Here is a 14,962-nt window from a genome sequence, read left to right as displayed (position 1 = left end):
TTTTCTGGCATTCCTGTTGGTGGTGAAGGAGAGATACCTCTTCCTGGTGCAAGGGCGACACACCAATTTCCACCTACTGAGGAGGTCCTGGAGAAAATTCCAGCTGTAATTTAACCAAAGTGCCTCCCACCGCCATGGTGTAAGTTGTCAGTCTTTACAGTTATGAAAGCTACTGCATATGGGAGCACTGTGGGGGGGGGAGGTGAAGGTCAGTTTATGCCTGGGGGGGATGCTAATGGGCACCATAGAGTGTTATAGTTTATGATTATGGATGGAAACTGTAATGTTAATACCTAGATTATTTGCATAGATGGTCATAGTTACAATGAGGCCATACTAGGTAAAAAGACAGGCCAAATTTACATGGAATGGTTGAAGCCTTACTGCTATAAGTATTGTAAATACTGTAAGGAAAAATGGTAGTTACTTTCCCATGGAATATAAAATGTTTTCCTGCTATGTCCATCAATACATTTTACCATCAGGACTGGCTTACACCAAGGTAGTTAGCTTTACTAGGTAGCCACAATTACTGTGCATGAGACACTCTGCCATACCCAGCTGACTATATCCCTTACTCATTAACATGCAATCCCCTAGATCATAACTATAAAACCTGAATGCCTAGGTGTTGGCTAAAGAGTGAGTAGAGAAGCACAGACCTTAGGAGAGCAAATAATTAACAATGCATTGAGAAGGCATACATGAGGACTTGTTGCAGGATTGATGTTACTGCATACAAATGGATATTCCATAGCTACATGAGTACTGAAGTGGGGTATCATGGTTCTTCATGGAGGCTAAATGTAGTAATAGCATTTATTGTCACATTCCCATATGGAGGTGACATTATCAGCCACAGATCACTCTCATGGTAGTCTTCCTATACCTTTCCTATAGATAGAGGACCTGAAGAAAAAGGTCTGCTGGCTGTGCCTGAATAAAAGGAGGTGGAGGGAAAGGCTACATGCTGAGTGGGCTGGGGCTAGAGGTAAGTTAATCTTCCATGCTACTGGGCAATGCTCATATATAGATAACATGTATTTCCATGTTTAAGTACACATAATTATGACCCATTCTTTTTTCTAAGGTGCTGCAGAAGCAGAATTTATGGAGGAAGGACCAGCCCCAGCCCCTGCATGTGCAGCAGCTGCTTCCACTGGGGAGAAGCAGGATTCTCCTCCCCCAGCCATGGAAATGGTGGACAATGAGCCACCTCCAGCACAGCAGGCACATCCCAGGCCTGTTCCCCATCGCAATCAATAAGGGCCATTGGGCATACAAATGGCAGATGAAATTTAATGTGGATAAGTGCAAGGTGATGCATATAGGGAAAAATAACCCATGCTATAATTACACAATGTTGGGTTCCATTTTAGGTGCTACAACCCAAGAAAGAGATCTAGGTGTCATAGTGTATAACACATTGAAATCGTCAGTTCAGTGTGCTGTGGCAGTCAAAAAAGCAAATAGAATGTTGGGAATTATTAGAAAGGGAATGGTGAATAAAACGGAAAATGTCATAATGCCTAGGGATGTGCAGAGCAAAAGTTTAAGTTCATATGTCCATATGTCCAAAGGGGGTCCCATTTGCGGTCAATATGGACATAAACAGAATTCAATGAGTTGAGTATATGTCCATATGTGCAAATAAAAATTTAAACCCCTCACCCTCCTTAATCCCCCCCCCCCCCCAAGACTTACCACAACTCCCTGGTGGTCCAGCGGGGTCAGGACGCCATTTCTGACCAACTTTGCAAGGAGCACGTGACGTCGGCGTCACGTCGGAGTGACGCGGCGTCACGTGATTCCCCGCGGGTTCGCGCCGGAACACTCGTTCGGCCCAAAAGGAACTTTTGGCCAGCTTGGGGGGGCCTCCTGACACCCCCCAAGCTGGCCAAAAGTTCCTTTTGGGCCGAACGAGGGTGCCGGAGGGAACTCGCGGGGAATCACGTGACGCCGTGTCACTGCGACGTGGCGCCGACGTCACGTGATTCCCCGCGGGGTCGCTTCCGGGATCCTCGTTCGGCCCAAAAGGAACTTTTGGCCAGCTTGGGGGTGTCAGGAGGCCCCCCCAAGCTGGCCAAAAGTTCCTTTTGGGCCGAACGAGGATCCCGGAAGCGACCCCGCGGGGAATCACGTGACGTCGGCGTGACGCGGCTTCACGTGATTCCCCGCGAGTTCCCTCCGGCACCCTCGTTCGGCCCAAAAGGAACTTTTGGCCAGCTTGGGGGGGCCTCCTGACCCCCCCAAGCTGGCCAAAAGTTCCTTTTGTATCATCTGCAAATTTGATAACCTCACTCATCATATTCCTTTCCAGTTCATGTATATATATATATATATATATATATATATATATATATATATATATATATATATTGAAAAGCACCAGTCCAAATACAGATCCCTGAGGCACTCCACTGTTTATGATTTTCCACTGAGAAAATTGACCATTTAATCCTATTCTCTGTTTCTGTCTTTTAACCAGTTTGTAATCCACGAAAGGACATCACCTCCTATCCCATGACTTTTCAGTTTTCTTAGAAGCCTCTCATGAGGGACTTTGTCAAAAGCCTTCTGAAAATCCAAATACACTACATCTGTTGGTTTACCTTTATCCACATGTTTATTAACCCCTTCAAAAAAATGAAGCAGATTTGTTAGGCAAGACTTCCCTTGGGTAAATCCATGTTGACTGTGTTCCATTAAACCATGTCTTTCTATATGCTCTACGATTTTGATCTTTGGAATAGTTTCCACTATTTCTCCTGGCACTGAAGTCAGGCTCACTGGTCTATAGTTACCCGGATCGACCATGGAGACCTTTTTAATTATTGGGGTTACATTGGCCACCCTCCAGTCTTCAGGTACAATGGATGATTTTAATGATAGGTTACAAATTTTAACTAATGGATCAGACATTTCATTTTTTAGTTCCTTTCAGTACCCTAGGATGCATACCATCTGGTCCAGGTGATTTGCTACTCTTTAGTTTGTCAATCTGACCTACTACATCTTCCAGGTTCACCGTGATTTGGTTCAGTTTGTTTGACTCAACACCCCTGAAAACCATCTCCAGAACTGGTATCTCCCCAACATCCTTATTAGTAAACACGGAAGCAAAGAATTAATTTAGTCTTTCTGCAATTGCCTTATCTTCCCTAAGAGCCCTATGGCCAACTTCATTTCAAATTCTCTCTTCGTCTGTCTTATCAATGTTTTACACTTAACTTGACAATACTTATGTTTTATTCTATTTTCCTTAGATGGATCCTTCTTGCAATTTTTGAAGGATGTTTTTTTGGCTAAAATATTCTCTTTTACCTCACCTTTTAACCATAACGGTAATCATTTTGCCTTCCTTCCACCTTTTTTAATGTGTGGAATACATATGACCTGCACCTCTAGGATTGTATTTTTAAACAATGTCCATGCCTGTTGAACACTTTTAACCTTTACAGCTGCACCTTTCAGTTTTTTTCTAACTATTTTCCTCATTTTGTCAAAGTTTCCATTTTGAAAGTTTAGTGTTAGAGCTGTAGATTTACTTATTGTCCCCCTTCCATGTATTAGTTTAAATTTGATCATTTTATGATCACTGTTGCCAAGTGGCCCCACCACCATTACCTCTCTCACCAAATCCTGCGTTCCACTAAGAATTAAATCGAAAATAGCTCCCTCTCTTGTTGGTTCCTGAGCCAATTGCTCCATGAAGCAGTCATTTATTACATCCAGGAACTTTATGTCTCTAGCAAGTCCTGATGTTACATTTACCCAGTCAATATTGGGGTAATTGAAATCTATATTATCAGCAACCGAAGTGGAACAAAATTATATTTAGAGATAATGGCTAAAGAAGGCGACAGCAAGCCTGACATTGTGTGAATTCTTACAGAGACACCAACCGGTCTTTTCAATCATTCGTCTTCTTTTAAATTTATTTACTTTCAAAATAATTTTTGTTCAAGAATTTTTTATTTTTTCTTAAAATGTCCTCCATCAGTCATAGACTCTTAAAACATAAATGCTTGACTTCATTACGGCCCTACACGGCCCGTGTTTCACCCGAAAGCTTCCTCAGGGGCGTATGAACAACATATAGACAAGAGTCTGCATCCTATAATGGTAATAAAGCAACAATTACATTATTTATCCTCAAGAAGGTTAAAAAAACTTGTACTTATCTTTAAGTTAAGCCAGCTACCAATTCATCCGGACATCACATCTCAAACCGGGAAAATGGAGGGAGGAAAGGAGAAGCCAAACCACACGTCTTCTTAAACGTACGAGATTTCGTGATGTCATTAATTACGCCAGATATTCATGACATATCATCTGACGACATCCATCAGGGTAGGTAGTGATAATATGGATCACAGTGGATAATTATTGACTCTTTATGTTATCAGTCGGTAATTGAAATCTCCCATTATTATTTCACTGCGAAATTGATTAGCTTCCCTGATTTTTCTTAGCATTTCATCATCTGTCTGAATATTTTGTCTAGGTGGACGGTAGTAAATTCCTATCACTATACTCTTACCCAACACACATGGGATTTCTACCCATATAGATTCTACTGTGCATTTAGTCTCTTGTATGATCTTTATCCTGTTGGACACTATACTAGGGATGTGCATTTGGTCCCTATGTATTGGCAATCCGCAACGGATATGGCCATATACATTGTATTTGTGGGGAAGCGAAACGTATCGCGATTCCCCACGAATACACGAATCTTCGCCGAATTATTCGGCCGCCTAAATAAACCAATTTAAACAACCCCCCACCCTCCTGACCCCCCGAAAACTTACCAAAACTCCCTGGTGGTCCAACGGGGGGTCCAGGAGCCATCCCCTGCACTCACACCCTCAGTGCTGGTTTCAAAATGGCGCCGATAGCCTTTGACCTACTATGTCACAGGGGCTACCATTGCCATTGGTCAGCCCCTGTCACATGGCCATTGGCGCCATCTTGTGCTCCTACCATGTGACAGGGGCTGACCAATGGCACCGGTAGCCCCTGTGACATAGTATGAGCAAAGACTATTGGCGCCATTTTGATTACTGGCAGCTGACGGTCCGAGTGTAGGAGGAACTCCTGGACCCCCGCTAGTCCACCAGGGACTTTTGGCAAGTCTTGGGGGACCCTCCTGAGCCCCCACAAGACTTTCCATAAGTCCAGCAGGGGTCCGAGTACTGGCACTCTGGACGTCGGATGCCAGTACTCAAAATGGCGCCGATCGTCTTTGCACTCACTATGTCACAGGGGCCGAAGCTAGCGATCCAGGGATTGACTTCCACAGCTCCAGCTTCCAGAGGCACCACACCCTTTGCAGTAGAGAAGGTCTGGAAGCGCATGCTATTAGGTGCAATAATCTTTAACCCTTTAATTAACTGAGTGAATATTAATTAACCGGTGGTTAGAGAGGATTGGTAAGTATAGTTTTTGGAAATCTTTGGACATAAAAGTAAGGTGAAATAGAGGGATATATTCTTTAGAGTTTGTGTGTGTTTGAGGTAATAAGCAATCCATAGATAGTTAATTCTAGTGTTTGTCTTTCCCACCCACTCAACCCTTGATTTTTAGGCATGAGACACTTTCTCATTAAAAATCAATCAGGGTCTTATCAAATCATACTATTGTACAAGCCTTTATTGAAAGCTTAATCATCCCCTTGTAGTACACTAGCTGATTAATTAGTGCCCATAAATATTCATCTTTTGTGCTACAGGCTAGAGAGAAAGCAGCTGGCATGAGTGACTCTGAAGCCACCCAAGCAAAGGAGACATCAGTAGGGGTGTGCATTCGTTCCCTACGAATCGGTAATCCACAACATATAGGGCCATATTTGTTGTATTCATGGGGAAGTGAAACATATCACGATTCCCCACGAATACAATGAATCTTTGCCGAATTATTTGGCCGTCTAAAGGAGCCAATTTAAACAAACCCCCCAACCTCCTGACCCCCCACCCCAAGACTTACCAAAACTCCCTGGTGGTCCAGTGGTAGGTCCAGGAGCCATCTCCCGGACCCCTACTAGAGCACCAGGGACTTTTGTCAAGTCTTGGAGGACCCTCCCGACCCCCACAAGACTTGCCAAAGGTCCAGAGGGGGTCCAGGAGCGACCTCCTGCACTCAGCGCCATTTTGAATACTGGCAGCCGATGGCCTGAGTGCAGGAGGTCACTCCCGGACCCCCGCTGATCCCCCCAAGACTTTCCAAAAGTCCCTGGTGGTCCAGTGGGGATCCAGGAGCGATCTCCTGCACTTGGAGCGTCGGCTGTCAGTAATCAAAATGGCACCGATAGCCTTTGCCCTTACTATGCCACAGGGGTTACTGGTGCCATTGCTCAGCCCCTGTCACATGGTAGGAGCACAAGATGGCGCCAGCCATCCATTGCTGTCATGTCTACCAACTAGTGTGCCCAGTGAACGTGTATTTTCAAAGACAGGGGATATCATGAGCCCTCACCCCCCAAGGCTGGAACCAGAGTTGATAGAAATGATAGTGTTTTTGAAAATAAAGCTGACTTTGCTTGGTTTTCCAAATTTTCCCTGTGAATGGCAAGATGAATAAAATGCTGTGCCTGTCCATCCACTGTCCAGGTCATACATCCCTACAAGGGCCTGACCTGAAACGCTGTGCTTGTCCGTCCACTGTCCAGGCCGTACGTCCCTACAAGGTCCTGACCTTAAATGCTGTGCCTGTCCATCCACTGTCCAGGCCATATGTCCCTACAAGGGCCTGACTTTAAACGCTGTGCCAATCTGAGTTTTGTTCTGGTATTTCTAATTTTAGTGCTGAAGTGCATAAGTACAGTTAATAGCTTCTGGGTATTCACAAATAATCTCCAGCTCAGTTCTTGCTTCACAAATGGCAGTCTCTATTGCTCTAAAAGCATCCTCTGTTGAATTATCTTTCAGAAATGAAAAAGATGCCATTTTATTCTGGCAGTGAACCAGTTCAAGAAGAAGTGACAGATCAAACCACAACATACCTGCACAAAGGAAATCCTAGAATGCTGTGTCTGTTCGTCCAGGCTTTACATCCCTATGAGGGCCTGACCTCTATCCTAGAATGCTATGCCTGTCCATCCAGGCCTTATGTCCCTCCGAGGATTTTCACCTGTATCTTCTAATGATGTGCCTGTTCGTCCAGGCTTTATGTTCCTACGAGAGCTTGACTTGTATCCTCTAATGCTGTGCCTGTTCGTCTAGGATTTACGTTCCTTCAAGGACCTGATCTCTATTCTTGAATGCTGTGCCTGTCCATCCAGTCATTATGTCCCTACGAGGGCTTGACCTGTATCCTCTAATGCTGTGCCTGTTCGTCCAGGATTTACATTCCTATGAGGGCTTGACCTGTATCCTCTAATGATGTGCCTGTTTGTCCAGGCTTTACGTCCCAACAAGGGCCTGACATCTATCCTCGAATGCTGTGCCTGTCCGTCCAGGCCTTACGTCCCTACGAGGGTTTGACCTGTATCCTCTAATGCTGTGCCTGTTCGGCCTGGATTTATGCCCCTATGAGGGCCTGTCCTCTATCCTCGAATGTTGTGCTTGCCCATCCAGGCCTTATGTCCCTACAAGGGCTTGACCTATATCCTCGAATGCTGTGCCTGTCCATCCAGACTTTATGTCCCTACAAGAGTTTGACCTCAAATGCTGTGCCTGTCCGTCCAGGATTTATGTCCCTAAAAGGGCTTGACCTTTATCCTCGAATGCTGTGCCTGTCCATCCAGGCCTTATGTCCCTACAAGGGCTTGACCTTTATCCTCGATTGCTGTGCCTGTCCGCCACATTTGGAATGTACGAACATAGAAAGCTGACTTAAAATGTTTGGAGCTTGCATATTTCATATGCTCAATAGTTTTCATGACCTTCATAATATGGAGGCCATGTTCCCTAAATCTTTCTTAGGTGCCAACATTAATGTTTCTTCTAGTACTATAGAAAAGCTGGTATTTGCACTCTAGTTCATCCTCTGTCCCATAGTTTACAAAGGCACTGTAGGTTACAAAGTCAACATAGGTTGATATTGTAGAGTTGGGCAGGAGATTATGTCAGCGCTTCTTTTGGTCCTAATGGCTGAACCCTCATTGCAAAGGGAAACCTCAGTCTCCAGCAATTCAAAATACTAATCCTACACAGCACGGATCCTTAAATAAAGCAAACAATTTTCTTTTAGTTTCAGGGCAGAGCAGAACGCCTCCTCCATCTTTCTCATGACGTTATGATCTGTTTGAACATGCTTAAATCCTAACAATTTGTACCGTTATACACTCTAGGGGCCAACCCATTCTGGGGAGCCCTTCCCTGCTCAAAGGAAAGGGAACTCTCCCCAGGGTAGCCAGCCTATCTCTTAGTACCTGTTGACCCATGTGGAACCGCTGTTCACATGGCACCCTGCTCCACGTCGCCACGCTTTGAAGGCTCATGCTACACTCTAGGGGCAAACCCATTCCGGGGAGCCCTTTCCTGTGCAAAGGAAAGGGAACCGTCCCTGGGGCCAGCCTGTCTTTCCCCAATCAAAACCACAGGGACCTGACTACCTCAGCTCTGCCAGCCTGTCTTGCCCCTATCAGCTATCTGCCACTCTGCCTTGCTACCATACACCAGATGACTCACTCAACTCCTTGTGGTGTTCTTGCCACTATCATGGTTCCTGAGTGTGTTGGTGCTAGTCTTCTGCTTGCTATGTTCCCCCTTCATTGTGCTATAGCATGTTGATGCCATTTGTCTTGCCGCTTTGCCTGTCATGCTGCCTTCGAGGGTTCATGCATCTGTTATCGGTGCTCTCTTTTGAAGCTGTGGTGTGTTTTTGACACTCTCGCTACTGTGCTTTGTGCCTCTGTTAAAGCACTCTTTCCACTTCTGGTACCCCTTTCCCCCTTTACAGTGCCTTAGGCTATTCATGCCACTTTGGTCCACTTTGCCACAGTCAAAGTACCTTGGAGCTCTTTTCTTGTTCTGATGATTGGTCCCCAGAAGTTAAATCAGAATTGATAAGAAAACCCCAATTCTGCAGCCAAAAATAGGCTGCAAATACTTCCCCATTGACTTTAATGTGAATCAAAGACGAATAAAACTTATCAACGGATCAGGTCCCCCTTGAATGAATACAATGTATTTTGGACCCGACAAATATGAATACCGAATCGGATGAATCCATCCCTTCTGCACATCCCTATAAATTCCTACAGCTGAAGTGAACATGCTTGTTAAGCATGTTATGCGGTATCAGAATCTGCTGTACAGTCCCCAGTCCAAGAGGGTGGATGCCTACAGGAAGGACAAGATCTGGAAGAGGATCAGGCATGCAGTCAACTCAGAGTTTCACCACAAGTGGAGGGACCTGAGGAGGCATGCCAAGCCGAAGCAGACCAGGAGGATTGCAGAGGGACAAGGAAGCCACATCAGCTTCATCCCCTCTGAGCAGCTGGTGCTGAGCACCTTATCTGAAGCAGCTATGGGTGTGGTTGGGTAGCTAGACACCATGCAATGCCTATGGCAGGAAGGTGAGCATTGTATTTTGCATTCTTAAAGTATGCTATGTATACAGATATCCATCAGGTATTTCTTTATTAGCAAGACAGTACAGCCTTATTAAACATAATGCCATTGTTATCTTGCTTATGTATGCTATGCAAACCATTATTCTTTACATGCCTATTTATCTGTATGGAAAACAAAAAGAGAGATCCAAAGTCCTTAAAAATCTTTATTGTAATGAAAAATAGAGGGCCCAATGATCGCCTGATAATCGCCTAGTTTTGATAGATCGTTTTCCTTGTTGCTTTCTGCGTCCATACCTATCTGTATGTAGATAGTATAGAACAAAGCAGTTTCTGGTCAGCTCATTATTCACCACACAGGATAGGTTTTTTTAAAGCTCTAAAAACATTGCAGGAATGCCTGATCTACACATACATCTAGAAAGACAGCATATACATTTTGTCTGCTGCTGCTTTGTTGATTTCACTTATGTGTAAGGCTGCAGTGATCTTTCTGGTGTGTACTAAGATATGCTGACAGCTATAATACGATTGTTTCTTTTTTAATGGCAGAATAAAGTACAATGTTTAATGTGTCGTTGCATAGCCTGTTATTAAAGAGCATAAGAGATGTTCTTTGTTGGGGCTAGCTTCTCTGTCAGTTTCCCATCAAAGTTCCCCAAGGGATAGCAAATGTATGTGGGCACAAAAATAACCTTCTATATGAACGGAAGAGGTAACATCTATTCCATGTTTTTACTGTGCTTTCCTACAGTTTAAGGGAAAAGGCAGCCTTACGAAGGAGCCTATAAAAACAGGACATGTGTTTAAAGCATGAGTGTGTAAAATGTGTATAAAATATGTGTAAAATGTGTGTGCAGGTACAAGCAGGGCCCCAAGATTTAAACAAGTTAGGATGCAATGGTTTTCTATCTCCTAGCCATGTGTTTCTCAAATGCAAATGTTTAGCCTCCATGGTGAGAGGTGGGATCAGCTAACAGTGGTTGCATCCCTGACCACAGTCACTGTCCTACATAGAGACTCCAAAAGTTCAGCACGATTGTGTTGTGTCCCAGCAGTGGAAATTACATTAGGGGTATCTTTGTGACTTTCTCTTCTCTCCCCTTTGTGTCAGTGGTAGACTGTGACCCAAATATGTAGAGCACATGTAAAGTGCTCTGTCTCCTTAGAAATTCATAATCCCAAGCACTCTGCAGCCTGGATTAAGCCCTCCTTCTGCCTCAGGGACTCTCACCTGGAGTGCATATCAGGTTAGGGGCAATATTGTATGCTATGGCCATTTATAGCTTTGTACCAAAGGGCTAGTAATTAGGTCTATTTAGTGGAGCATGCAGGGCATATGAAGCAAAGTACAGAAAACAACAAATGCCAGTGTTTGACATTTACCTATTTCTTTTTCCAGAGGAGCCAGATGATGAGTGACCAGGACCTGCACTGAGACAGCCCTAAAGGCAGTACCGGCATCTGCGGGTAATCCCTGACAGCTCAGATGAGGAGGGAGAGGGAGCCTGTGAGGAGCTGCAACAGCCTGAGGAGGAAGACGAGCAGCAGCGGCAGGAAGAGGAGCAGGACACACTGGCTGATCTGCCTCTGGATCGCCTGCAGGACAGCAGTGCGTCTGACCAGCCTGAACATGAAATGGTTGCCATTCAGGCTGAGAGGCTGTTAATACAGCAAAGCAGCAGCCTCTTGGAGGTGATCTCAGGCCTTCATGATGTGGTGAGGCAGGAAGCAGAGGCCTCCATGATACCATCAGGGAGGAAGGACAGGGGATTCAGCAGGTGGTACAGGACCTTTGCCGGGCAACAGATGATCAAAATGCTGTGTGGAGAGGGATGCTGCAGAGGATGCCCTCCTTGCAGCTGCAGCCTCCAGTGGCTCCATGGCCTTTAATGGTGCCCTGGATGCAGTAGCCACCACCTTATGGGCCACCATTCCCATGGATGGCACCTGCTGATGCTGAAGATCCCGCTGTGCCCCAGCCACCTACACCCTCGCCTGCATCACCTGTCATGCTTCTGCCACCTACACTACCACAGCCACTGCTGCCTGCGGCTGTTCCTTCCTGCAGCCATGAACTTGAACTGCCACAAGCTCCTTTGCCCTCTGAGGGCAGCGTGAGCAGTGGCAGGAGTCACTGCACAGGAGCTCCAGGTTGGGGCAGCCTAAGATTCCTGAAGCCAGAAAAAGAGGCTGGCCAAGGAAGTGATGCTTTACTTTGTTATCCTTTATTTTGCTGCACTTTTTTGTAAATAAATGCACTATCACTTTTTGGAAGGTCTTTCAGTGAGAGTGCTCTTTTGTTGTATAGCCTGCCTTTGACTCAAGCGATGTATTTCCTGCAATTCATCCTGAGTCAGATGCTCTTCCTCCTTTTCCTCCTCCTTCTCATTCTCTTGATGGCCCTCCTCCAGAGAAGGCATGTGTCTGTTTAGTGCCAGGTTATGAAGCATACAGCAGGCTAGAAATATCTCACACACTTTAGGGAGGCTGTAAAGAAGGCATCCTCCAGATCTGTCCACACAGGGGAGGCATGATTTAAGTAAGCCAAAGTTTCTCTCTATGACAGCCCTGGTCTTACGGTGTGCCCTGTTGTAGCAACACTCAGCTGCAGTTACTATGGTGGCAATGGGGAGCATGAGCCAGGTTTTCAGTAGATATCCTCTGTCACCTGTAGGAGAAGACAGAAAATCAGGGTTACATACATCTTCTGGGTTTCATAGTGGCACAGCTCACAGGGCTAGTTTAGAGGAGCCTTGTAGAAGCACCCTAAATATAAGGGTGACAAAAGTAAGCAGTGGAATGGGTATGTGTTGGAAGAGGTGGGTGTCTTCCTACCTAGAAGCCATCCCCCAGAGATGTGTCCTTGCAGGAAGTGGTCATGAATTCTTGATTGTGAGAGAATGTAGGCATCGTGAGTGGATCCTGGAAACCAGGGCACCACATTTCTGATGATGACCTTGGCATTGCAGACCACTTGCATATTTAGGGAGTGGAATCCCTTGTGGTTGCGGTACGTGGCCTCATCTTCTCCTGGTGCCCTTATAACGCCCAAGACCAAGGGGAAGTGTGTAATTTGATAGAAATCAGTCATTACTTGGTGTTGTTCCTGCCTTCGGGAGGGGAAGGAAATAAAATGTTGTGTTTTACTGAGCATGGCAGCCAGGACCTGCTCTAGACACCTTGCGGTGGCAGACTGAGTGATTCCAGATGTGATCCCTAGAGGGGTCTGGAAGATGCCAGTAGCAAAAAAAAAGGCCAGGGCAGTAGTGATCTTGATATGTCCTGGCAAGGCATGGCCCCTTTGGGTGGTAGGTTACTGTTCAGGCGCTAACAGTTGGCATAGGTTCAGTATGGTTTCTTTGTTAAATCTGAACCTGCACATTACTTCCTCCTTGGACAGATCCAGAAACTGTGACCGAGTCCTGTAAACTCTGTGTAAGGGGTAGCTCCTCCTCTGCATTCTTCTTCTCCTCGCTCTCTTCTAAGCCGTATCCATCTGAGTACCCATGCAGCTATTGTAAGCATAATGTTGAAAAGGAACACAAATTATGAATATCACCCTCACTAGCTGTTGGCACAAAACTTATTTCTCACCTTCTGTCTCTTCCCTATGTTATACTAAAATCACCTGTGCATACATGAAATTATTTTCCAAGTCCTTTCAAACCCACAGTGTAAACCTGTTAGCCATGTGCTATTGGCTGCACTTTCCCAGTTTGCACCAGTAAGTCCCAGAAACACTCCCTCCCACCTTCTGCCTTGCTCCTGCATCTAGTGACCCAGAGCAAGGAGCCAAACCAACAGAAAACATCTGAGCAAAACGGAAAGTTAGCACTTGCTCACGTATATAGTGTATGCACATGAGTTTGGCTGAATGCGCCATCTCATAAGCATGCAGACCTTATAAAATACATCAAATGCTTGTAGGTCTAGTGTCCACTCTGACATACCCCCAACACACACTTTTTTGACGTGCACATGTTTGTGTGTGCAAGTAGACATAAGCATACAACTACCAGCTATGCAAAATTACATGTGTGCACACACCGGCATTAAAAACGCTTATAAGCCGGCTATTTTGCATGCACTGCTTTGAAAATTTGTGCTTTTCTGCCTAGACATTTCATTTTTCTAATCATTTTGGTTCTATTCATAAAAAAAAAACAAGCCAGAATCCTATAGATCCTTACACAGAAACTACATCCTTGCAGAATACATCACCTTGGTCATACATACAGAATACAAACAGACCCTCAACAAATTCAGAATAAAGAGACTATGAAGTATAAACAGAAATGTGCAGAAAAAAACTGAACTGGAAACTACAAGAAGCCACACTGTATGCAGTGCAACTATGGAAAAACCGAAACATTATTGTCCCTTTAAAACATCAAACAATAAAATCAAGAAATATAAAACATTCCAGTAGAAAGCATACATATTTGAAAACAGCTGACAAATAAAACATCCAATAATTAAAAACTCATATAAAAGTATTCCAAATTGAAATAAGATATTTAAAATCATTTGTTACATCAAAAGCTCCCAATAAATTAAAATTAATAAGCATTAAAAAGAATCCCCTGTGTTCCAAATGCCCTAAGATTGTCATGGATTTGCAGGTGGTGGGGGCTGTTGTACACAAAATTTCTCCTCTCACGTGCTCAGTCATGCACACACACATACATGATCTATCTCTCATGCTCATTCATACACATGTGCACATGCTCTCTCTTATGCTCAGTCACATACACACACATGCTCTGTCTCTCATGTTCAATCATACACACACATATAAGCTGTCTCTCATGCTCATTCATGTTCACACACATACTCTGTCTCTCATGCTCAATCATATATGCACACACACACATGCACAGGCTCATTCTCACATCCTCAGTCATTTATACACACATGCATACGCTCTGTCTCTCATGCTCAATTATACAGACACACATATCTCTGTCTCTCATGCTCTTTAACTTGTTTCACCCTCTGGAAGAACAAGGGGCAGCAGCAGCAGCAGCATGAGCAGCCGCCTCTTTCATTCAGCTCACACAGCCACCAGACTCTTCCATTTTCTCCTAATCTCTGGGCCCTTCTGCTCTTGCTGATGACTGTGGGGAGGTGGAAAGGGAGGCCGATGCTGCTTCTTTCAACTTTGTGGGCAATGCTCCTCCTAACTGCTGGGGGTTGGGGAGGCCTATGCTACTTGCAGCTTTGCAGTCTATTCTTAAGAACATAAGAACATAAGAAATTGCCATGCTGGGTCAGACCAAGGGTCCATCAAGCCCCGCATCCTGTTTCCAACAATGGCCAATCCAGGCCATAAGAACCTGGCAAGTACCCAAAAACTAAGAAGATCTCATGCTACTGATGCAATTAATAGCAATGGCTATTCCCTAAGTAAACTTGATTAATAGCCGTTAATGGACTTCT

Source organism: Rhinatrema bivittatum, chromosome 2 (assembly GCF_901001135.1).
Source record: "Rhinatrema bivittatum chromosome 2, aRhiBiv1.1, whole genome shotgun sequence".
Lineage (NCBI taxonomy): Eukaryota > Metazoa > Chordata > Amphibia > Gymnophiona > Rhinatrematidae > Rhinatrema > Rhinatrema bivittatum.
Note: the sequence above shows the minus strand (reverse complement) of the source record.